Source organism: Xylocopa sonorina, chromosome 9 (genome assembly GCF_050948175.1).
Source record: "Xylocopa sonorina isolate GNS202 chromosome 9, iyXylSono1_principal, whole genome shotgun sequence".
NCBI classification, from domain to species: domain Eukaryota; kingdom Metazoa; phylum Arthropoda; class Insecta; order Hymenoptera; family Apidae; genus Xylocopa; species Xylocopa sonorina.
Genome location: NC_135201.1, coordinates 179,339 through 207,028, shown reverse-complemented (window position 1 = coordinate 207,028; position 27,690 = coordinate 179,339).

Genomic DNA, 27,690 nt, shown 5'->3' with positions numbered 1-27,690 from the left:
ATGCGACACTTCCTTGCTAGGAAATAGCGTTTGCAGATGTCTACGTAGCGTAGCAATAGAGTTGTAATGCTTCTTAAAACGCGATATCGCATCTCATTTCTATGTCTCATGATAAGATAAAATATTCGTTGCGAAGTACTATGTATTCCTCGTCTACGCTTCGAATGAATGTAAATGCGACACTTTCTTTCTCGGAAATAGCGTTTGCAGATGTCTACGTATCGTAGCAATAGAGTTCTAAAGCTTCTTAAAACGCGATATCGCATCTCATTTCTGTGATTCATGATAAGATATAATATTCATTGCGAAGTGTTATGAATTCCTCGCATACACTTCAAATGAACGTAAATGCGACACTTCCTTGCTAGGAAATAGCGTTTGCAGATATCTACGTATCGTAGCAATAGTGTTGTAATGCTTCTTAAAACGCGATATCGCATCTCATTTCTATGCCTCATGATAAGATATAATATTCATTGCGAAGTGTTATGTATTCCTCGTTTATGCTTCATATGATTGTAAATGCGACACTTCCTTGCTAGGAAATAGCGAATGCAGGTGTCTACGTATCGAAGCAATAGAGTACTAATGCTTTTTAAAACGCGATATCGCATCTCATTTCTGTGATTCATGATAAGATATAATATTCAATGCGAAGTGCTATGTATTCCTCGTCTACACTTCAAATGAATGTAAATGCGACCCTTCTTTGCTAGGAAATAGCGTTTGCAGATGTCTACGTATCGTAGCAATAGTGTTCTAACGCTTCTTAAAACGCGATATCGCATCCCATTTCTATGATTCACTATAAGATATAATATTCATTGTGAAGTGTTATGTATTCCTCGCATACACTTCAAATGAACGTAAATGCGACACTTCCTTGCTAGGAAATAGCGATTGCAGATGTCTACGTATCGTAGCAATAGAGTACTAATGCTTCTTAAAACGCGATATCGCATCTCATTTCTATGTTTAATGAAAATACATAATATTCATTGCGAAGTGTTATGTATTCCTCGTCTACGCTTCAAATGAATGTAAATGCGTCAATTCCTTGCTAGGAAATAGCGCTTGCAGATGTCCACGTATCGTAGCAATAGATTTGTAATGCTTCATAAAACGCGATATCGCATCTCATTTCTATGTCTCATGATAAGATATAATATTCAGTCCGAAGTGTTATGTATTCCTCGTCTACACTTCAAATGAATGTAAATGCGACACTTCCATGCTAGGAAATAGCGTTTGCAGATGTCTACGTATCGCAGCAATAGAGTTCTAAAGCTTCTTAAAACGCGATATCGCATCTCATTCCTGTGATTCATGATAAGATATAACATTCATTGCGAAGTGTTATGTATTCCTCGTCTACACTTCAAATGAACGTAAATGCGACACTTCCTTGCTAGGAAATAGCGTTTGCAGATGTCTACGTATCGTAGCAATAGAGTTGTAATGCTTCTTGAAACGCAATATCGCATCTCATTTCTATGTCTCATGTTAAGATAAAATATTCATTGCGAAGTACTATGTATTCCTCGTCCACGCTTCAAATGAATGTAAATGCGACACATCCTTTCTCGGAAATAGCGTTTGCAGATGTCTACGTATCGTAGCAATAGAGTTCTAAAGCTTCTTAAAACGCGATATCGCATCTCATTCCTATGTTTAATGAAAAGATATAATAATCATTGCGAAGTGTATATGTATTCCTCGTCTACACCTCACATGAAAGTAAATGCGACACTTCCTTGCTAGGAAATATCGTTTGCAGATGTCTACGTATCGTAGCAATAGAGTTGTAATGCTTCTTAAAACGCAATATCGCATCTCATTTCTATGTCTCATGATAAGATAAAATATTCGTTGCGAAGTACTATGTATTCCTCGTCTGCGCTTCGAATGAATGTAAATGCGACACTTTCTTTCTCGGAAATAGCGTTTGCAGATGTCTACGTATCGTAGCAATAGAGTTCTAAAGCTTCTTAAAACGCGATATCGCATCTCATTTCTGTGATTCATGATAAGATATAATATTCATTGCGAAGTGTTATGTATTCCTCGCATACACTTCAAATGAACGTAAATGCGACACTTCCTTGCTAGGAAATAGCGTTTGCAGATATCTACGTATCGTAGCAATAGTGTTGTAATGCTTCTTAAAACGCGATATCGCATCTCATTTCTATGCCTCATGATAAGATATAATATTCATTGCGAAGTGTTATGTATTCCTCGTTTATGCTTCATATGATTGTAAATGCGACACTTCCTTGCTAGGAAATAGCGAATGCAGGTGTCTACGTATCGAAGCAATAGAGTACTAATGCTTTTTAAAACGCGATATCGCATCTCATTTCTGTGATTCATGATAAGATATAATATTCAATGCGAAGTGCTATGTATTCCTCGTCTACACTTCAAATGAATGTAAATGCGACCCTTCTTTGCTAGGAAATAGCGTTTGCAGATGTCTACGTATCGTAGCAATAGTGTTCTAACGCTTCTTAAAACGCGATATCGCATCCCATTTCTATGATTCACTATAAGATATAATATTCATTGTGAAGTGTTATGTATTCCTCGCATACACTTCAAATGAACGTAAATGCGACACTTCCTTGCTAGGAAATAGCGATTGCAGATGTCTACGTATCGTAGCAATAGAGTACTAATGCTTCTTAAAACGCGATATCGCATCTCATTTCTATGTTTAATGAAAATACATAATATTCATTGCGAAGTGTTATGTATTCCTCGTCTACGCTTCAAATGAATGTAAATGCGTCAATTCCTTGCTAGGAAATAGCGCTTGCAGATGTCCACGTATCGTAGCAATAGATTTGTAATGCTTCATAAAACGCGATATCGCATCTCATTTCTATGTCTCATGATAAGATATAATATTCAGTCCGAAGTGTTATGTATTCCTCGTCTACACTTCAAATGAATGTAAATGCGACACTTCCATGCTAGGAAATAGCGTTTGCAGATGTCTACGTATCGCAGCAATAGAGTTCTAAAGCTTCTTAAAACGCGATATCGCATCTCATTCCTGTGATTCATGATAAGATATAACATTCATTGCGAAGTGTTATGTATTCCTCGTCTACACTTCAAATGAACGTAAATGCGACACTTCCTTGCTAGGAAATAGCGTTTGCAGATGTCTACGTATCGTAGCAATAGAGTTGTAATGCTTCTTGAAACGCAATATCGCATCTCATTTCTATGTCTCATGTAAAGATAAAATATTCATTGCGAAGTACTATGTATTCCTCGTCCACGCTTCAAATGAATGTAAATGCGACACATCCTTTCTCGGAAATAGCGTTTGCAGATGTCTACGTATCGTAGCAATAGAGTTCTAAAGCTTCTTAAAACGCGATATCGCATCTCATTCCTGTGATTCATGATAAGATATAACATTCATTGCGAAGTGTTATGTATTCCTCGTCTACACTTCAAATGAATGTAAATGCGACACTTCCTTGCTAGGAAATAGCGTTTGCAGATGTCTACGTATCGTAGCAATAGAGTTGTAATGCTTCATAAAACGCGATTTCGCATCTCATTTCTATGTCTCATGATAAGATAAAATATTCGTTGCGAAGTACTATGTATTCCTCGTCTACGCTTCAAATGAATGTAAATGTGTCAATTCCTTGCTAGGAAATAGCGCTTGCAGATGTCTACGTATCGTAGCAATAGAGTTCTAAAGCTTCTTAAAACGCGATATCGCATCTCATTTCTGTGATTCATGATAAGATATAATATTCATTGCGAAGTGTTATGTATTCCTCGTCTACGCTTCAAATGAATGTAAATGCGACACTTCCTTCCTAGGAAATAGCGTTTGCAGATGTCTACGTATCGTAGCAATAGAGTTGTAATGCCGCTTAAAACGCGATATCGCATCTCATTTCTATGATTCATGATAAGATATAATATTCTTTGCGAAGTACTATGTATTCCTCGTCTACGCTTCAAATGAATGTAAATGCGACACATCCTTTCTCGGAAATAGCGTTTGCAGATGTCTACGTATCGTAGCAATAGAATTCTAAAGCTTCTTAAAACGCGATATCGCATCTCATTCCTATGTTTAATGAAAAGATATAATAATCATTGCGAAGTGTATATGTATTCCTCGTCTACACTTCACATGAAAGTAAATGCGACACTTCCTTGCTAGGAAATATCGTTTGCAGATGTCTACGTATCGTAGCAATAGAGTTGTAATGCTTCTTAAAACGCAATATCGCATCTCATTTCTATGTCTCATGATAAGATAAAATATTCGTTGCGAAGTACTATGTATTCCTCGTCTACGCTTCGAATGAATGTAAATGCGACACTTTCTTTCTCGGAAATAGCGTTTGCAGATGTCTACGTATCGTAGCAATAGAGTTCTAAAGCTTCTTAAAACGCGATATCGCATCTCATTTCTGTGATTCATGATAAGATATAATATTCATTGCGAAGTGTTATGTATTCCTCGCATACACTTCAAATGAACGTAAATGCGACACTTCCTTGCTAGGAAATAGCGTTTGCAGATATCTACGTATCGTAGCAATAGTGTTGTAATGCTTCTTAAAACGCGATATCGCATCTCATTTCTATGCCTCATGATAAGATAAAATATTCGTTGCGAAGTACTATGTATTCCTCGTCGACGCTTCAAATGAATGTAAATGCGACACTTCCTTGCTAGGAAATAGCGTTTGCAGAGGTCTACGTATCGTAGCAATAGTGTTCTAACGCTTCTTAAAACGCGATATCGCATCTCATTTCTATGATTCATTATAAGATATAATATTCATTATGAAGTGTTATGTATTCCTCGCATACCCTTCAAATGAACGTAAATGCGACACTTCCTTGCTAGGAAATAGCGTTTGCAGATGTCTACGTATCGTAGCAATAGAGTTGTAATGCTTCTTGAAACGCGATATCGCATCTCATTTCTATGTCTCATGATAAGATAAAATATTCATTGCGCAGTACTATGTATTCCTCGTCCACGCTTCAAATGAATGTAAATGCGACACCTCCTTGCTAGGAAATAGCGTTTGCAGATGTCTACGTATCGCAGCAATAGAGTTCTAAAGCTTCTTAAAACGCGATATCGCATCTCATTTCTGTGATTCATTATAAGATATAAAATTCATTGTGAAGTGTTATGTATTCCTCGCATGCACTTCAAATGAACGTAAATGCGACTCTTCCTTGCTAGGAAACAGCGTTTGCAGATGTCTACGTATCGTAGCAATAGAGTTGTAATGCTTCTTAAAACGCGATATCGCATCTCATTTCTATGATTCATTATAAGATATAATATTCATTATGAAGTGTTATGTATTCCTCGCATACCCTTCTAATGAACGTAAATGCGACACTTCCTTGCTAGGAAATAGCGTTTGCAGATGTCTACGTATGGTAGCAATAGAGTTGTAATGCTTCATAAAACGCGATATCGCATCTCATTTCTATGTCTCATGATAAGATAAAATATTCGTTGCGAAGTACTATGTATTCCTCGTCTACGCTTCAAATGAATGTAAATGTGTCAATTCCTTGCTAGGAAATAGCGCTTGCAGATGTCTACGTATCGTAGCAATAGAGTTCTAAAGCTTCTTAAAACGCGATATCGCATCTCATTTCTGTGATTCATGATAAGATATAATATTCATTGCGAAGTGTTATGTATTCCTCGTCTACGCTTCAAATGAATGTAAATGCGACACTTCCTTGCTAGGAAATAGCGTTTGCAGATGTCTACGTATCGTAGCAATAGAGTTGTAATGCTGCTTAAAACGCGATATCGCATCTCATTTCTATGATTCATGATAAGATATAATATTCATTGCGAAGTACTATGTATTCCTCGTCTACGCTTCAAATGAATGTAAATGCGACACATCCTTTCTCGGAAATAGCGTTTGCAGATGTCTACGTATCGTAGCAATAGAGTTCTAAAGCTTCTTAAAACGCGATATCGCATCTCATTTCTATGTTTAATGAAAAGATATAATATTCATTGCGAAGTGTTATGTATTCCTCGTCTACACTTCACATGAAAGTAAATGCGACACTTCCTTGCTAGGAAATAGCGTTTGCAGATGTCTACGTATCGTAGCAATAGAGTTGTAATGCTTCTTAAAATGCGATATCGCATCTCATTTCTATGTCTCATGATAAGATAAAATATTCGTTGCGAAGTACTATGTATTCCTCGTCTACGCTTCGAATGAATGTAAATGCGACACTTCCTTTCTCGGAAATAGCGTTTGCAGATGTCTACGTATCGTAGCAATAGAGTTGTAATGCAGCTTAAAACGCGATATCGCATCTCATTTCTATGATTCATGATAAGATATAATATTCATTGCGAAGTACTATGTATTCATCGTCTACGCTTCAAATGAATGTAAATGCGACACATCCTTTCTCGGAAATAGCGTTTGCAGATGTCTACGTATCGTAGCAATAGAGTTCTAAAGCTTCTTAAAACGCGATATCGCATCTCATTTCTGTTTAATGAAAAGATATAATATTCATTGCGAAGTGTTATGTATTCCTCGTCTACACTTCACATGAAAGTAAATGCGACACTTCCTTGCTAGGAAATAGCGTTTGCAGATGTCTACGTATCGTAGCAATAGAGTTGTAATGCTTCTTAAAACGCGATATCGCATCTCATTTCTATGTCTCATGATAAGATAAAATATTCGTTGCGAAGTACTATGTATTCCTCGTCTACGCTTCGAGTGAATGTAAATGCGACACTTTCTTTCTCGGAAATAGCGTTTGCAGATGTCTACGTATCGTAGCAATAGAGTTGTAATGCTGCTTAAAACGCGATATCGCATCTCATTTCTATGATTCATGATAAGATATAATATTCATTGCGAAGTACTATGTATTCCTCGCATACGCTTCAAATGAATGTAAATGCGTCAATTCCTTGCTAGGAAATAGCGCTTGCAGATGTCCACGTATCGCAGCAATAGAGTTCTAAAGCTTCTTAAAACGCGATATCGCATCTCATTTCTGTGACTCATGATAAGATATAATATTCAATGCGAAGTGTTATGTATTCCTTGTCTACACTTCAAATGAATGTAAATGCGACAAATCCTTTCTCGGAAATAGCGTTTGCAGATGTCTACGTATCGTAGCAATAGAGTTCTAAAGCTTCTTAAAACGCGATATCGCATCTCATTTCTATGTTTAATGAAAAGATATAATATTCATTGCGAAGTGTTATGTATTCCTCGTCTACACTTCACATGAAAGTAAATGCGACACTTCCTTGCTAGGAAATAGCGTTTGCAGATGTCTACGTATCGTAGCAATAGAGTTGTAATGCTTCCTAAAACGCGATATCGCATCTCATTTCTATGTCTCATGATAAGATAAAGTATTCGTTGCGAAGTACTATGTATTCCTCGTCTACGCTTCGAATGAATGTAAATGCGACACTTCCTTTCTCGGAAATAGCGTTTGCAGATTTCTACGTATCGTAGCAATAGAGTTCTAAAGCTTCTTAAAACGCGATATCGCATCTCATTTCTGTGATTCATGATAAGATATAATATTCATTGCGAAGTGTTATGTATTCCTCGCATACACTTCAAATGAACGTAAATGCGACACTTCCTTGCTAGGAAATAGCGTTTGCAGATATCTACGTATCGTAGCAATAGTGTTGTAATGCTTCTTAAGACGCGATATCGCATCTCATTTCTATGCCTCGTGATAAGATAAAATATTCGTTGCGAAGTACTATGTATTCCTCGTCTACGCTTCAAATGAATGTAAATGCGACACATCCTTTCTCGGAAATAGCGTTTGCAGATGTCTACGTATCGTAGCAATAGAGTTCTAAAGCTTCTTAAAACGCGATATCGCATCTCATTCCTGTGATTCATGATAAGATATAACATTCATTGCGAAGTGTTATGTATTCCTCGTCTACACTTCAAATGAATGTAAATGCGACACTTCCTTGCTAGGAAATAGCGTTTGCAGATGTCTACGTATCGTAGCAATAGAGTTGTAATGCTTCATAAAACGCGATATCGCATCTCATTTCTATGTCTCATGATAAGATAAAATATTCGTTGCGAAGTACTATGTATTCCTCGTCTACGCTTCAAATGAATGTAAATGTGTCAATTCCTTGCTAGGAAATAGCGCTTGCAGATGTCTACGTATCGTAGCAATAGAGTTCTAAAGCTTCTTAAAACGCGATATCGCATCTCATTTCTGTGATTCATGATAAGATATAATATTCATTGCGAAGTGTTATGTATTCCTCGTCTACGCTTCAAATGAATGTAAATGCGACACATCCTTTCTCGGAAATAGCGTTTGCAGATGTCTACGTATCGTAGCAATAGAATTCTAAAGCTTCTTAAAACGCGATATCGCATCTCATTCCTATGTTTAATGAAAAGATATAATAATCATTGCGAAGTGTATATGTATTCCTCGTCTACACTTCACATGAAAGTAAATGCGACACTTCCTTGCTAGGAAATATCGTTTGCAGATGTCTACGTATCGTAGCAATAGAGTTCTAAAGCTTCTTAAAACGCGATATCGCATCTCATTTCTGTGATTCATGATAAGATATAATATTCATTGCGAAGTGTTATGTATTCCTCGTCTACACTTCAAATGAATGTAAATGCGAAACTTCCTTCCTAGGAAATAGCGTTTGCAGATGTCTACGTATCGTAGCAATAGAGTTGTAATGCAGCTTAAAACGCGATATCGCATCTCATTTCTATGATTCATGATAAGATATAATATTCATTGCGAAGTACTATGTATTCCTCGTCTACGCTTCAAATGAATGTAAATGCGACACATCCTTTCTCGGAAATAGCGTTTGCAGATGTCTACGTATCGTAGCAATAGAGTTCTAAAGCTTCTTAAAACGCGATATCGCATCTCATTTCTGTTTAATGAAAAGATATAATATTCATTGCGAAGTGTTATGTATTCCTCGTCTACACTTCACATGAAAGTAAATGCGACACTTCCTTGCTAGGAAATAGCGTTTGCAGATGTCTACGTATCGTAGCAGTAGAGTTGTAATGCTTCTTAAAACGCGATATCGCATCTCATTTCTATGTCTCATGATAAGATAAAATATTCGTTGCGAAGTACTATGTATTCCTCGTCTACGCTTCGAATGAATGTAAATGCGACACTTTCTTTCTCGGAAATAGCGTTTGCAGATGTCTACGTATCGTAGCAATAGAGTTCTAAAGCTTCTTAAAACGCGATATCGCATCTCTTTTCTGTGATTCATGATAAGATATAATATTCATTGCGAAGTGTTATGTATTCCTCGCATACACTTCAAATGAACGTAAATGCGACACTTCCTTGCTAGGAAATAGCGTTTGCAGATATCTACGTATCGTAGCAATAGTGTTGTAATGCTTCTTAAAACGCGATATCGCATCTCATTTCTATGCCTCATGATGAGATAAAATATTCGTTGCGAAGTACTATGTATTCCTCGTCTACGCTTCAAATGAATGTAAATGCGACACTTCCTTGCTAGGAAATAGCGTTTGCAGAGGTCTACGTATCGTAGCAATAGTGTTCTAACGCTTCTTAAAACGCGATATCGCATCTCATTTCTATGATTCATTATAAGATATAATATTCATTATGAAGTGTTATGTATTCCTCGCATACCCTTCAAATGAACGTAAATGCGACACTTCCTTGCTAGGAAATAGCGTTTGCAGATGTCTACGTATCGTAGCAATAGAGTTGTAATGCTTCTTGAAACGCGATATCGCATCTCATTTCTATGTCTCATGATAAGATAAAATATTCATTGCGAAGTACTATGTATTCCTCGTCCACGCTTCAAATGAATGTAAATGCGACACCTCCTTGCTAGGAAATAGCGTTTGCAGATGTCTACGTATCGCAGCAATAGAGTTCTAAAGCTTCTTAAAACGCGATATCGCATCTCATTTCTGTGATTCATGATAAGATATAATATTCAATGCGAAGTGTTATGTATTCCTTGTCTACACTTCAAATGAATGTAAATGCGACACTTCCTTGCCAGGAAATATCGTTTGCAGATGTCTACGTATCGTAGCAATAGTGTTCTAACGCTTCTTAAAACGCGATATCGCATCTCATTTCTATGATTCATTATAAGATATAATATTCATTGTGAAGTGTTATGTATTCCTCGCATGCACTTCGAATGAACGTAAATGCGACACTTCCTTGCTAGGAAACAGCGTTTGCAGATGTCTACGTATCGTAGCAATAGAGTTGTAATGCTTCTTAAAACGCGATATCGCATCTCATTTCTATGATTCATGATAAGATATAATATTCATTGCGAAGTACTATGTATTCCTCGTCTACGCTTCAAATGAATGTAAATGCGACACATCCTTTCTCGGAAATAGCGTTTGCAGATGTCTACGTATCGTAGCAATAGAGTTCTAAAGCTTCTTAAAACGCGATATCGCATCTCATTCCTGTGATTCATGATAAGATATAACATTCATTGCGAAGTGTTATGTATTCCTCGTCTACACTTCAAATGAATGTAAATGCGACACTTCCTTGCTAGGAAATAGCGTTTGCAGATGTCTACGTATCGTAGCAATAGAGTTGTAATGCTGCTTAAAACGCGATATCGCATCTCATTTCTATGATTCATGATAAGATATAATATTCATTGCGAAGTACTATGTATTCCTCGTCTACGCTTCAAATGAATGTAAATGCGACACATCCTTTCTCGGAAATAGCGTTTGCAGATGTCTACGTATCGTAGCAATAGAGTTCTAAAGCTTCTTAAAACGCGATATCGCATCTCATTTCTATGTTTAATGAAAAGATATAATATTCATTGCGAAGTGTTATGTATTCCTCGTCTACACTTCACATGAAAGTAAATGCGACACTTCCTTGCTAGGAAATAGCGTTTGCAGATGTCTACGTATCGTAGCAATAGAGTTGTAATGCTTCTTAAAATGCGATATCGCATCTCATTTCTATGTCTCATGATAAGATAAAATATTCGTTGCGAAGTACTATGTATTCCTCGTCTACGCTTCGAATGAATGTAAATGCGACACTTCCTTTCTCGGAAATAGCGTTTGCAGATGTCTACGTATCGTAGCAATAGAGTTCTAAAGCTTCTTAAAACGCGATATCGCATCTCATTTCTGTTTAATGAAAAGATATAATATTCATTGCGAAGTGTTATGTATTCCTCGTCTACACTTCACATGAAAGTAAATGCGACACTTCCTTGCTAGGAAATAGCGTTTGCAGATGTCTACGTATCGTAGCAATAGAGTTGTAATGCTTCTTAAAACGCGATATCGCATCTCATTTCTATGTCTCATGATAAGATAAAATATTCGTTGCGAAGTACTATGTATTCCTCGTCTACGCTTCGAGTGAATGTAAATGCGACACTTTCTTTCTCGGAAATAGCGTTTGCAGATGTCTACGTATCGTAGCAATAGAGTTGTAATGCTTCTTAAAACGCGATATCGCATCTCATTTCTATGTTTAATGAAAAGATATAATATTCATTGCGAAGTGTTATGTATTCCTCGTCTACACTTCACATGAAAGTAAATGCGACACTTCCTTGCTAGGAAATAGCGTTTGCAGATGTCTACGTATCGTAGCAATAGAGTTGTAATGCTTCTTAAAATGCGATATCGCATCTCATTTCTATGTCTCATGATAAGATAAAATATTCGTTGCGAAGTACTATGTATTCCTCGTCTACGCTTCGAATGAATGTAAATGCGACACTTCCTTTCTCGGAAATAGCGTTTGCAGATGTCTACGTATCGTAGCAATAGAGTTCTAAAGCTTCTTAAAACGCGATATCGCATCTCATTTCTGTTTAATGAAAAGATATAATATTCATTGCGAAGTGTTATGTATTCCTCGTCTACACTTCACATGAAAGTAAATGCGACACTTCCTTGCTAGGAAATAGCGTTTGCAGATGTCTACGTATCGTAGCAATAGAGTTGTAATGCTTCTTAAAACGCGATATCGCATCTCATTTCTATGTCTCATGATAAGATAAAATATTCGTTGCGAAGTACTATGTATTCCTCGTCTACGCTTCGAGTGAATGTAAATGCGACACTTTCTTTCTCGGAAATAGCGTTTGCAGATGTCTACGTATCGTAGCAATAGAGTTGTAATGCTGCTTAAATCGCGATATCGCATCTCATTTCTATGATTCATGATAAGATATAATATTCATTGCGAAGTACTATGTATTCCTCGCATACGCTTCAAATGAATGTAAATGCGTCAATTCCTTGCTAGGAAATAGCGCTTGCAGATGTCCACGTATCGCAGCAATAGAGTTCTAAAGCTTCTTAAAACGCGATATCGCATCTCATTTCTGTGATTCATGATAAGATATAATATTCAATGCGAAGTGTTATGTATTCCGTGTCTACACTTCAAATGAATGTAAATGCGACACATCCTTTCTCGGAAATAGCGTTTGCAGATGTCTACGTATCGTAGCAATAGAGTTCTAAAGCTTCTTAAAACGCGATATCGCATCTCATTTCTATGTTTAATGAAAAGATATAATATTCATTGCGAAGTGTTATGTATTCCTCGTCTACACTTCACATGAAAGTAAATGCGACACTTCCTTGCTAGGAAATAGCGTTTGCAGATGTCTACGTATCGTAGCAATAGAGTTCTAAAGCTTCTTAAAACGCGATATCGCATCTCATTTCTGTTTAATGAAAAGATATAATATTCATTGCGAAGTGTTATGTATTCCTCGTCTACACTTCACATGAAAGTAAATGCGACACTTCCTTGCTAGGAAATAGCGTTTGCAGATGTCTACGTATCGTAGCAATAGAGTTGTAATGCTTCTTAAAACGCGATATCGCATCTCATTTCTATGTCTCATGATAAGATAAAATATTCGTTGCGAAGTACTATGTATTCCTCGTCTACGCTTCGAGTGAATGTAAATGCGACACTTTCTTTCTCGGAAATAGCGTTTGCAGATGTCTACGTATCGTAGCAATAGAGTTGTAATGCTGCTTAAAACGCGATATCGCATCTCATTTCTATGATTCATGATAAGATATAATATTCATTGCGAAGTACTATGTATTCCTCGCATACGCTTCAAATGAATGTAAATGCGTCAATTCCTTGCTAGGAAATAGCGCTTGCAGATGTCCACGTATCGTAGCAATAGAGTTGTAATGCTTCATAGAACGCGATATCGCATCTCATTTCTATGTCTCATGATAAGACATAATATTCAGTCCGAAGTGTTATGTATTCCTCGTCTACACTTCAAATGAATGTAAATGCGACACTTCCTTGCTAGGAAATAGCGTTTGCAGATGTCTACGTATCGTAGCAATAGAGTTGTAATGCTTCATAAAACGCGATATCGCATCTCATTTCTATGTTTAATGAAAAGATATAATATTCATTGCGAAGTCTCATGTATACCTCGTATTCACTACAAAAGAATGCAAATGCGACACTTCCTTTCTCGGAAATAGCGTTTGCAGATGTCTACGTATCGTAGCAATAGAGTTCTAAAGCTTCTTAAAACGCGATATCGCATCTCATTTCTGTGATTCATGATGAGATATAATATTCATTGTGAAGTGTTATGTATTCCTCGCATACACTTCAAATGAACGTAAATGCGACACTTCCCTGCTAGGAAATAGCGTTTGCAGATGTCTACGTATCGTAGCAATAGAGTACTAATGCTTCTTAAAACGCGATGTCGCATCTCATTTCTATGATTCATGATAAGATATAATATTCATTGCGAAGTGTTATGTATTCCTCGTTTATGCTTCATATGATTGTAAATGCGACACTTCCTTGCTAGGAAATAGCGAATGCAGGTGTCTACGTATCGCAGCAATAGAGTTCTAAAGCTTCTTAAAACGGGATATCGCATCTCATTTCTGTGATTCATGATAAGATACAATATTCAATGCGAAGTGTTATGTATTCCTCGTCTACACTTCAAATGAATGTAAATGCGACACTTCCTTGCTAGGAAATAGCGTTTGCAGATGTCTACGTATCGTAGCAATAGTGTTCTAACGCTTCTAAAAACGCGATATCGCATCTCATTTCTATGATTCATTACAAGATATAATATTCATTATGAAGTGTTATGTATTCCTCGCATACACTTCAAATGAACGTAAATGCGACACTTCCTTGCTAGGAAATAGCGTTTGCAGATGTCTACGTATCGTAGCAATAGGGTTGTAATGCTTCTTAAAACGCGATATCGCATCACATTTATATGTCTCATTATAAGATAAAATATTCATTGCGAAGTACTATACATTCCTCGTCTACGCTTCAAAACAATGTAAATGCGTCAATTCCTTGCTAGGAAATAGCGCTTGCAGATGTCCACGTATCGTAGCAATAGAGTTCTAAAGCTTCTTAAAACGCGATATCGCATCTCATTTCTGTGATTCATGATAAGATATAATATTCATTGCGAAGTGTTATGTATTCCTCGCATACACTTCAAATGAACGTAAATGCGACACTTCCTTGCTAGGAAATAGCGTTTGCAGATATCTACGTATCGTAGCAATAGTGTTGTAATGCTTCTTAAGACGCGATATCGCATCTCATTTCTATGCCTCGTGATAAGATAAAATATTCGTTGCGAAGTACTATGTATTCCTCGTCTACGCTTCAAATGAATGTAAATGCGACACATCCTTTCTCGGAAATAGCGTTTGCAGATGTCTACGTATCGTAGCAATAGAGTTCTAAAGCTTCTTAAAACGCGATATCGCATCTCATTCCTGTGATTCATGATAAGATATAACATTCATTGCGAAGTGTTATGTATTCCTCGTCTACACTTCAAATGAATGTAAATGCGACACTTCCTTGCTAGGAAATAGCGTTTGCAGATGTCTACGTATCGTAGCAATAGAGTTGTAATGCTTCATAAAACGCGATATCGCATCTCATTTCTGTGATTCATGATAAGATATAATATTCATTGCGAAGTGTTATGTATTCCTCGCATACACATCTAATGAACGTAAATGCGACACTTCCTTGCTAGGAAATAGCGTTTGCAGATGTCTACGTATCGTAGCATTAGAGTTGTAATGCTTCTTAAAACGCGATATCGCATCTCATTTCTGTGATTCATGATAAGATATAATATTCATTGCGAAGTGTTATGTATTCCTCGTCTACGCTTCAAATGAATGTAAATGCGACACATCCTTTCTCGGAAATAGCGTTTGCAGATGTCTACGTATCGTAGCAATAGAATTCTAAAGCTTCTTAAAACGCGATATCGCATCTCATTCCTATGTTTAATGAAAAGATATAATAATCATTGCGAAGTGTATATGTATTCCTCGTCTACACTTCACATGAAAGTAAATGCGACACTTCCTTGCTAGGAAATATCGTTTGCAGATGTCTACGTATCGTAGCAATAGAGTTCTAAAGCTTCTTAAAACGCGATATCGCATCTCATTTCTGTGATTCATGATAAGATATAATATTCATTGCGAAGTGTTATGTATTCCTCGTCTACACTTCAAATGAATGTAAATGCGAAACTTCCTTCCTAGGAAATAGCGTTTGCAGATGTCTACGTATCGTAGCAATAGAGTTGTAATGCAGCTTAAAACGCGATATCGCATCTCATTTCTATGATTCATGATAAGATATAATATTCATTGCGAAGTACTATGTATTCCTCGTCTACGCTTCAAATGAATGTAAATGCGACACATCCTTTCTCGGAAATAGCGTTTGCAGATGTCTACGTATCGTAGCAATAGAATTCTAAAGCTTCTTAAAACGCGATATCGCATCTCATTCCTATGTTTAATGAAAAGATATAATAATCATTGCGAAGTGTATATGTATTCCTCGTCTACACTTCACATGAAAGTAAATGCGACACTTCCTTGCTAGGAAATATCGTTTGCAGATGTCTACGTATCGTAGCAATAGAGTTCTAAAGCTTCTTAAAACGCGATATCGCATCTCATTTCTGTGATTCATGATAAGATATAATATTCATTGCGAAGTGTTATGTATTCCTCGTCTACACTTCAAATGAATGTAAATGCGAAACTTCCTTCCTAGGAAATAGCGTTTGCAGATGTCTACGTATCGTAGCAATAGAGTTGTAATGCAGCTTAAAACGCGATATCGCATCTCATTTCTATGATTCATGATAAGATATAATATTCATTGCGAAGTACTATGTATTCCTCGTCTACGCTTCAAATGAATGTAAATGCGACACATCCTTTCTCGGAAATAGCGTTTGCAGATGTCTACGTATCGTAGCAATAGAGTTGTAATGCTTCTTAAAACGCGATATCGCATCTCATTTCTATGTCTCATGATAAGATAAAATATTCGTTGCGAAGTACTATGTATTCCTCGTCTACGCTTCGAGTGAATGTAAATGCGACACTTTCTTTCTCGGAAATAGCGTTTGCAGATGTCTACGTATCGTAGCAATAGAGTTGTAATGCTGCTTAAAACGCGATATCGCATCTCATTTCTATGATTCATGATAAGATATAATATTCATTGCGAAGTACTATGTATTCCTCGCATACGCTTCAAATGAATGTAAATGCGTCAATTCCTTGCTAGGAAATAGCGCTTGCAGATGTCCACGTATCGCAGCAATAGAGTTCTAAAGCTTCTTAAAACGCGATATCGCATCTCATTTCTGTGATTCATGATAAGATATAATATTCAATGCGAAGTGTTATGTATTCCTTGTCTACACTTCAAATGAATGTAAATGCGACACATCCTTTCTCGGAAGTAGCGTTTGCAGATGTCTACGTATCGTAGCAATAGAGTTCTAAAGCTTCTTAAAACGCGATATCGCATCTCATTTCTATGTTTAATGAAAAGATATAATATTCATTGCGAAGTGTTATGTATTCCTCGTCTACACTTCACATGAAAGTAAATGCGACACTTCCTTGCTAGGAAATAGCGTTTGCAGATGTCTACGTATCGTAGCAATAGAGTTCTAAAGCTTCTTAAAACGCGATATCGCATCTCATTTCTGTTTAATGAAAAGATATAATATTCATTGCGAAGTGTTATGTATTCCTCGTCTACACTTCACATGAAAGTAAATGCGACACTTCCTTGCTAGGAAATAGCGTTTGCAGATGTCTACGTATCGTAGCAATAGAGTTGTAATGCTTCTTAAAACGCGATATCGCATCTCATTTCTATGTCTCATGATAAGATAAAATATTCGTTGCGAAGTACTATGTATTCCTCGTCTACGCTTCGAGTGAATGTAAATGCGACACTTTCTTTCTCGGAAATAGCGTTTGCAGATGTCTACGTATCGTAGCAATAGAGTTGTAATGCTGCTTAAAACGCGATATCGCATCTCATTTCTATGATTCATGATAAGATATAATATTCATTGCGAAGTACTATGTATTCCTCGCATACGCTTCAAATGAATGTAAATGCGTCAATTCCTTGCTAGGAAATAGCGCTTGCAGATGTCCACGTATCGCAGCAATAGAGTTCTAAAGCCTCTTAAAACGCGATATCGCATCTCATTTCTGTGATTCATGATAAGATATAATATTCAATGCGAAGTGTTATGTATTCCTTGTCTACACTTCAAATGAATGTAAATGCGACACATCCTTTCTCGGAAATAGCGTTTGCAGATGTCTACGTATCGTAGCAATAGAGTTCTAAAGCTTCTTAAAACGCGATATCGCATCTCATTTCTATGTTTAATGAAAAGATATAATATTCATTGCGAAGTGTTATGTATTCCTCGTCTACACTTCACATGAAAGTAAATGCGACACTTCCTTGCTAGGAAATAGCGTTTGCAGATGTCTACGTATCGTAGCAATAGAGTTGTAATGCTTCTTAAAACGCGATATCGCATCTCATTTCTATGTCTCATGATAAGATAAAATATTCGTTGCGAAGTTCTATGTATTCCTCGTCTACGCTTCGAATGAATGTAAATGCGACACTTCCTTTCTCGGAAATAGCGTTTGCAGATTTCTACGTATCGTAGCAATAGAGTTCTAAAGCTTCTTAAAACGCGATATCGCATCTCATTTCTGTGATTCATGATAAGATATAATATTCATTGCGAAGTGTTATGTATTCCTCGCATACACTTCAAATGAACGTAAATGCGACACTTCCTTGCTAGGAAATAGCGTTTGCAGATATCTACGTATCGTAGCAATAGTGTTGTAATGCTTCTTAAGACGCGATATCGCATCTCATTTCTATGCCTCGTGATAAGATAAAATATTCGTTGCGAAGTACTATGTATTCCTCGTCTACGCTTCAAATGAATGTAAATGCGACACTTCCTTGCTAGGAAATATCGTTTGCAGATGTCTACGTATCGTAGCAATAGAGTTCTAAAGCTTCTTAAAACGCGATATCGCATCTCATTTCTGTGATTCATGATAAGATATAATATTCATTGCGAAGTGTTATGTATTCCTCGTCTACCCTTCAAATGAATGTAAATGCGACACTTCCTTCCTAGGAAATAGCGTTTGCAGATGTCTACGTATCGTAGCAATAGAGTTGTAATGCTGCTTAAAACGCGATATCGCATCTCATTTCTATGATTCATGATAAGATATAATATTCATTGCGAAGTACTATGTATTCCTCGTCTACGCTTCAAATGAATGTAAATGCGACACATCCTTTCTCGGAAATAGCGTTTGCAGATGTCTACGTATCGTAGCAATAGAGTTCTAAAGCTTCTTAAAACGCGATATCGCATCTCATTTCTATGTTTAATGAAAAGATATAATATTCATTGCGAAGTGTTATGTATTCCTCGCATACGCTTCAAATGAATGTAAATGCGTCAATTCCTTGCTAGGAAATAGCGCTTGCAGATGTCCACGTATCGTAGCAATAGAGTTGTAATGCTTCATAGAACGCGATATCGCATCTCATTTCTATGTCTCATGATAAGACATAATATTCAGTCCGAAGTGTTATGTATTCCTCGTCTACACTTCAAATGAATGTAAATGCGACACTTCCTTGCTAGGAAATAGCGTTTGCAGATGTCTACGTATCGTAGCAATAGAGTTGTAATGCTTCATAAAACGCGATATCGCATCTCATTTCTATGTTTAATGAAAAGATATAATATTCATTGCGAAGTCTCATGTATACCTCGTATTCACTACAAAAGAATGCAAATGCGACACTTCCTTTCTCGGAAATAGCGTTTGCAGATGTCTACGTATCGTAGCAATAGAGTTCTAAAGCTTCTTAAAACGCGATATCGCATCTCATTTCTGTGATTCATGATAAGATATAATATTCATTGCGAAGTGTTATGTATTCCTCGCATACACATCAAATGAACGTAAATGCGACACTTCCTTTCTAGGAAATAGCGTTTGCAGATGTCTACGTATCGTAGCATTAGAGTTGTAATGCTTCTTAAAACGCGATATTGCATCTCATTTCTATGTCTCATGATAAGATAAAATATTCGTTGCGAAGTACTATGTATTCCTCGTCTACGCTTCAAATGAATGTAAATGCGACACTTCCATGCTAGGAAATAGCGTTTGCAGATGTCTACGTATCGTAGCAATAGAGTTCTAACGCTTCTTAAAACGCGATATCGCATCTCTTTTCTATGATTCATTATAAGATATAATATTCATTGTGAAGTGTTATGTATTCCTCGCATACACTTCAAATGAACGTAAATGCGACACTTCCCTGCTAGGAAATAGCGTTTGCAGATGTCTACGTATCGTAGCAAGAGAGTTCTAAAGCTTCTTAAAACGCGATATCGCATCTCATTTCCATGTCTCATGATAAGATAAAATATTCATTGCGAAGTACTATGTATTCCTCGTCTACGCTTCAAATGAATGTAAATGCGTCAATTCCTTGCTAGGAAATAGCGCTTGCAGATGTCTACGTATCGTAGCAATAGAGTTGTAATGCTTCTTAAAACGCGATATCGCATCTCATTTCTATGATTCATGATAAGATATAATATTCATTGCGAAGTACTATGTATTCCTCGTCTACGCTTCAAATGAATGTAAATGCGACACATCCTTTCTCGGAAATAGCGTTTGCAGATGTCTACGTATCGTAGCAATAGAGTTCTAAAGCTTCTTAAAACGCGATATCGCATCTCATTCCTGTGATTCATGATAAGATATAACATTCATTGCGAAGTGTTATGTATTCCTCGTCTACACTTCAAATGAATGTAAATGCGACACTTCCTTGCTAGGAAATAGCGTTTGCAGATGTCTACGTATCGTAGCAATAGAGTTGTAATGCTGCTTAAAACGCGATATCGCATCTCATTTCTATGATTCATGATAAGATATAATATTCATTGCGAAGTACTATGTATTCCTCGTCTACGCTTCAAATGAATGTAAATGCGACACATCCTTTCTCGGAAATAGCGTTTGCAGATGTCTACGTATCGTAGCAATAGAGTTCTAAAGCTTCTTAAAACGCGATATCGCATCTCATTTCTATGTTTAATGAAAAGATATAATATTCATTGCGAAGTGTTATGTATTCCTCGTCTACACTTCACATGAAAGTAAATGCGACACTTCCTTGCTAGGAAATAACGTTTGCAGATGTCTACGTATCGTAGCAATAGAGTTGTAATGCTTCTTAAAATGCGATATCGCATCTCATTTCTATGTCTCATGATAAGATAAAATATTCGTTGCGAAGTACTATGTATTCCTCGTCTACGCTTCGAATGAATGTAAATGCGACACTTCCTTTCTCGGAAATAGCGTTTGCAGATGTCTACGTATCGTAGCAATAGAGTTCTAAAGCTTCTTAAAACGCGATATCGCATCTCATTTCTGTTTAATGAAAAGATATAATATTCATTGCGAAGTGTTATGTATTCCTCGTCTACACTTCACATGAAAGTAAATGCGACACTTCCTTGCTAGGAAATAGCGTTTGCAGATGTCTACGTATCGTAGCAATAGAGTTGTAATGCTTCTTAAAACGCGATATCGCATCTCATTTCTATGTCTCATGATAAGATAAAATATTCGTTGCGAAGTACTATGTATTCCTCGTCTACGCTTCGAGTGAATGTAAATGCGACACTTTCTTTCTCGGAAATAGCGTTTGCAGATGTCTACGTATCGTAGCAATAGAGTTGTAATGCTGCTTAAAACGCGATATCGCATCTCATTTCTATGATTCATGATAAGATATAATATTCATTGCGAAGTACTATGTATTCCTCGCATACGCTTCAAATGAATGTAAATGCGTCAATTCCTTGCTAGGAAATAGCGCTTGCAGATGTCCACGTATCGCAGCAATAGAGTTCTAAAGCTTCTTAAAACGCGATATCGCATCTCATTTCTGTGATTCATGATAAGATATAATATTCAATGCGAAGTGTTATGCATTCCTTGTCTACACTTCAAATGAATGTAAATGCGACACATCCTTTCTCGGAAATAGCGTTTGCAGATGTCTACGTATCGTAGCAATAGAGTTCTAAAGCTTCTTAAAACGCGATATCGCATCTCATTTCTATGTTTAATGAAAAGATATAATATTCATTGCGAAGTGTTATGTATTCCTCGTCTACACTTCACATGAAAGTAAATGCGACACTTCCTTGCTAGGAAATAGCGTTTGCAGATGTCTACGTATCGTAGCAATAGAGTTCTAAAGCTTCTTAAAACGCGATATCGCATCTCATTTCTGTTTAATGAAAAGATATAATATTCATTGCGAAGTGTTATGTATTCCTCGTCTACACTTCACATGAAAGTAAATGCGACACTTCCTTGCTAGGAAATAGCGTTTGCAGATGTCTACGTATCGTAGCAATAGAGTTGTAATGCTTCTTAAAACGCGATATCGCATCTCATTTCTATGTCTCATGATAAGATAAAATATTCGTTGCGAAGTACTATGTATTCCTCGTCTACGCTTCGAGTGAATGTAAATGCGACACTTTCTTTCTCGGAAATAGCGTTTGCAGATGTCTACGTATCGTAGCAATAGAGTTGTAATGCTGCTTAAAACGCGATATCGCATCTCATTTCTATGATTCATGATAAGATATAATATTCATTGCGAAGTACTATGTATTCCTCGCATACGCTTCAAATGAATGTAAATGCGTCAATTCCTTGCTAGGAAATAGCGCTTGCAGATGTCCACGTATCGCAGCAATAGAGTTCTAAAGCTTCTTAAAACGCGATATCGCATCTCATTTCTGTGATTCATGATAAGATATAATATTCAATGCGAAGTGTTATGTATTCCTTGTCTACACTTCAAATGAATGTAAATGCGACACATCCTTTCTCGGAAATAGCGTTTGCAGATGTCTACGTATCGTAGCAATAGAGTTCTAAAGCTTCTTAAAACGCGATATCGCATCTCATTTCTATGTTTAATGAAAAGATATAATATTCATTGCGAAGTGTTATGTATTCCTCGTCTACACTTCACATGAAAGTAAATGCGACACTTCCTTGCTAGGAAATAGCGTTTGCAGATGTCTACGTATCGTAGCAATAGAGTTGTAATGCTTCTTAAAACGCGATATCGCATCTCATTTCTATGATTCATGATAAGATATAATATTCATTGCGAAGTACTATGTATTCCTCGTCTACGCTTCAAATGAATGTAAATGCGACACATCCTTTCTCGGAAATAGCGTTTGCAGATGTCTACGTATCGTAGCAATAGAGTTCTAAAGCTTCTTAAAACGCGATATCGCATCTCTTTTCTATGATTCATTATAAGATATAATATTCATTGTGAAGTGTTATGTATTCCTCGCATACACTTCAAATGAACGTAAATGCGACACTTCCCTGCTAGGAAATAGCGTTTGCAGATGTCTACGTATCGTAGCAAGAGAGTTCTAAAGCTTCTTAAAACGCGATATCGCATCTCATTTCCATGTCTCATGATAAGATAAAATATTCATTGCGAAGTACTATGTATTCCTCGTCTACGCTTCAAATGAATGTAAATGCGTCAATTCCTTGCTAGGAAATAGCGCTTGCAGATGTCCACGTATCGTAGCAATAGAGTTGTAATGCTTCATAAAACGCGATATCGCATCTCATTTCTATGTCTCATGATAAGATATAATATTCAGTCCGAAGTGTTATGTATTCCTCGTCTACACTTCAAATGAATGTAAATGCGACACTTCCTTGCTAGGAAATAGCGTTTGCAGATGTCTACGTATCGTAGCAATAGAGTTGTAATGCTTCATAAAACGCGATATCGCATCTCATTTCTATGTTTAATGAAAAGATATAATATTCATTGCGAAGTCTCATGTATACCTCGTATTCACTACAAAAGAATGCAAATGCGACACTTCCTTTCTCGGAAATAGCGTTTGCAGATGTCTACGTATCGTAGCAATAGAGTTCTAAAGCTTCTTAAAACGCGATATCGCATCTCATTTCTGTGATTCATGATGAGATATAATATTCATTGTGAAGTGTTATGTATTCCTCGCATACACTTCAAATGAACGTAAATGCGACACTTCCCTGCTAGGAAATAGCGTTTGCAGATGTCTACGTATCGTAGCAATAGAGTACTAATGCTTCTTAAAACGCGATGTCGCATCTCATTTCTATGATTCATGATAAGATATAATATTCATTGCGAAGTGTTATGTATTCCTCGTTTATGCTTCATATGATTGTAAATGCGACACTTCCTTGCTAGGAAATAGCGAATGCAGGTGTCTACGTATCGAAGCAATAGAGTACTAATGCTTTTTAAAACGAGATGCCGCATCTCATTTCTGTGAATCATGATAAGATATAATATTCATTGCGAAGTGTTATGTATTCCTCGTCTACTCTTCAAATGAATGTAAATGCGACACTTCCTTGCTAGGAAATAGCGTTTGCAGATGTCTACGTATCGTAGCAATAGAGTTGTAATGCTTCTTAAAACGCGATATCGCATCTCATTTCTATGTTTAATGATAAGATAAAATATTCATTGCGAAGTACTATGTATTCTTCGTCTACGCTTCAAATGAATGTAAATGCGACACTTCCTTTTTCGGAAATAGCGTTTGCAGATGTCTACGTATCGCAGCAATAGAGTTCTAAAGCTTCTTAAAACGGGATATCGCATCTCATTTCTGTGATTCATGATAAGATACAATATTCAATGCGAAGTGTTATGTATTCCTCGTCTACTCTTCAAATGAATGTAAATGCGACACTTCCTTGCTAGGAAATAGCGTTTGCAGATGTCTACGTATCGTAGCAATAGTGTTCTAACGCTTCTAAAAACGCGATATCGCATCTCATTTCTATGATTCATTACAAGATATAATATTCATTATGAAGTGTTATGTATTCCTCGCATACACTTCAAATGAACGTAAATGCGACACTTCCTTGCTAGGAAATAGCGTTTGCAGATGTCTACGTATCGTAGCAATAGGGTTGTAATGCTTCTTAAAACGCGATATCGCATCACATTTCTATGTCTCATTATAAGATAAAATATTCGTTGCGAAGTACTATGTATTCCTCGTCTACGCTTCAAATGAATGTAAATGCGACACTTCCTATCTAGGAAATAGCGTTTGCAGATGTCTACGTATCGTAGCAATAGAGTTCTAACGCTTCTTAAAACGCGATATCGCATCCCTTTTCTATGATTCATTATAAGATATAATATTCATTGTGAAGTGTTATGTATTCCTCGCATACACTTCAAATGAATGTAAATGCGACACATCCTTTCTCGGAAATAGCGTTTGCAGATATCTACGTATCGTAGCAATAGTGTTGTAATGCTTCTTAAAACGCGATATCGCATCCCTTTTCTATGATTCATTATAAGATATAATATTCATTGTGAAGTGTTATGTATTCCTCGCATACACTTCAAATGAATGTAAATGCGACACTTCCTTGCCAGGAAATAGCGTTTGCAGATGTCTACGTATCGTAGCAATAGAGTTGTAATGCTTCATAAAACGCGATATCGCATCTCATTTCTATGTTTAATGAAAAGATATAATATTCATTGCGAAGTCTCATGTATACCTCGTATTCACTACAAAAGAATGTAAATGCGACACTTCCTTTCTCGGAAATAGCGTTTGCAGATGTCTACGTATCGTAGCAATAGAGTTCTAAAGCTTCTTAAAACGCGATATCGCATCTCATTTCTGTGATTCATGATAAGATATAATATTCATTGCGAAGTGTTATGTATTCCTCTCATACACATCAAATGAACGTAAATGCGACACTTCCTTGCTAGGAGTTGTAATGCTTCTTAAAACGCGATATCGCATCTCATTTCTATGTCTCATGATAAGATAAAATATTCGTTGCGAAGTACTATGTATTCCTCGTCTACGCTTCAAATGAATGTAAATGCGACACTTCCTTGCTAGGAAATAGCGTTTGCAGATGTCTACGTATCGTAGCAATAGAGTTCTAACGCTTCTTAAAACGCGATATCGCATCCCTTTTCTATGATTCATTATAAGATATAATATTCATTGTGAAGTGTTATGTATTCCTCGCATACACTTCAAATGAACGTAAATGCGACACTTCCCTGCTAGGAAATAGCGTTTGCAGATGTCTACGTATCGTAGCAAGAGAGTTCTAAAGCTTCTTAAAACGCGATATCGCATCTCATTTCCATGTCTCATGATAAGATAAAATATTCATTGCGAAGTACTATGTATTCCTCGTCTACGCTTCAAATGAATATAAATGCGTCAATTCCTTGCTAGGAAATAGCGCTTGCAGATATCCACGTATCGTAGCAATAGAGTTGTAATGCTTCATAAAACGCGATATCGCATCTCATTTCTATGTCTCATGATAAGATATAATATTCAGTCCGAAGTGTTACGTATTCCTCGTCTACACTTCAAATGAATGTAAATGCGACACTTCCTTGCTAGGAAATAGCGTTTGCAGATGTCTACGTATCGTAGCAATAGAGTTGTAATGCTTCATAAAACGCGATATCGCATCTCATTTCTATGTTTAATGAAAAGATATAATATTCATTGCGAAGTCTCATGTATACCTCGTATTCACTACAAAAGAATGCAAATGCGACACTTCCTTTCTCGGAAATAGCGTTTGCAGATGTCTACGTATCGTAGCAATAGAGTTCTAAAGCTTCTTAAAACGCGATATCGCATCTCATTTCTGTGATTCATGATAAGATATAATATTCATTGCGAAGTGTTATGTATTCCTCGCATACACATCAAATGAACGTAAATGCGACACTTCCTTGCTAGGAAATAGCGTTTGCAGATGTCTACGTATCGTAGCATTAGAGTTGTAATGCTTCTTAAAACGCGATATCGCATCTCATTTCTATGTCTCATGATAAGATAAAATATTCGTTGCGAAGTACTATGTATTCCTCGTCTACGCTTCAAATGAATGTAAATGCGACACTTCCTTGCTAGGAAATAGCGTTTGCAGATGTCTACGTATCGTAGCAATAGAGTTCTAACGCTTCTTAAAACGCGATATCGCATCTCTTTTCTATAATTCATTATAAGATATAATATTCATTGTGAAGTGTTATGTATTCCTCGCATACACTTCAAATGAACGTAAATGCGACACTTCCCTGCTAGGAAATAGCGTTTGCAGATGTCTACGTATCGTAGCAAGAGAGTTCTAAAGCTTCTTAAAACGCGATATCGCATCTCATTTCCATGTCTCATGATAAGATAAAATATTCATTGCGAAGTACTATGTATTCCTCGTCTACGCTTCAAATGAATGTAAATGCGTCAATTCCTTGCTAGGAAATAGCGTTTGCAGATGTCTACGTATCGTAGCAATAGAGTTCTAACGCTTCTTAAAACGCGATATCGCATCTCATTTCTATGTCTCATGATAAGATATAATATTCAGTCCGAAGTGTTACGTATTCCTCGTCTACACTTCAAATGAATGTAAATGCGACACTTCCTTGCCAGGAAATAGCGTTTGCAGATGTCTACGTATCGTAGCAATAGAGTTGTAATGCTTCATAAAACGCGATATCGCATCTCATTTCTATGTTTAATGAAAAGATATAATATTCATTGCGAAGTCTCATGTATACCTCGTATTCACTACAAAAGAATGCAAATGCGACACTTCCTTTCTCGGAAATAGCGTTTGCAGATGTCTACGTATCGTAGCAATAGAGTTCTAAAGCTTCTTAAAACGCGATATCGCATCTCATTTCTGTGATTCATGATAAGATATAATATTCATTGCGAAGTGTTATGTATTCCTCGCATACACATCAAATGAACGTAAATGCGACACTTCCTTGCTAGGAGTTGTAATGCTTCTTAAAACGCGATATCGCATCTCATTTCTATGTCTCATGATAAGATAAAATATTCGTTGCGAAGTACTATGTATTCCTCGTCTACGCTTCAAATGAATGTAAATGCGACACTTCCTTGCTAGGAAATAGCGTTTGCAGATGTCTACGTATCGTAGCAAGAGAGTTCTAAAGCTTCTTAAAACGCGATATCGCATCTCATTTCCATGTCTCATG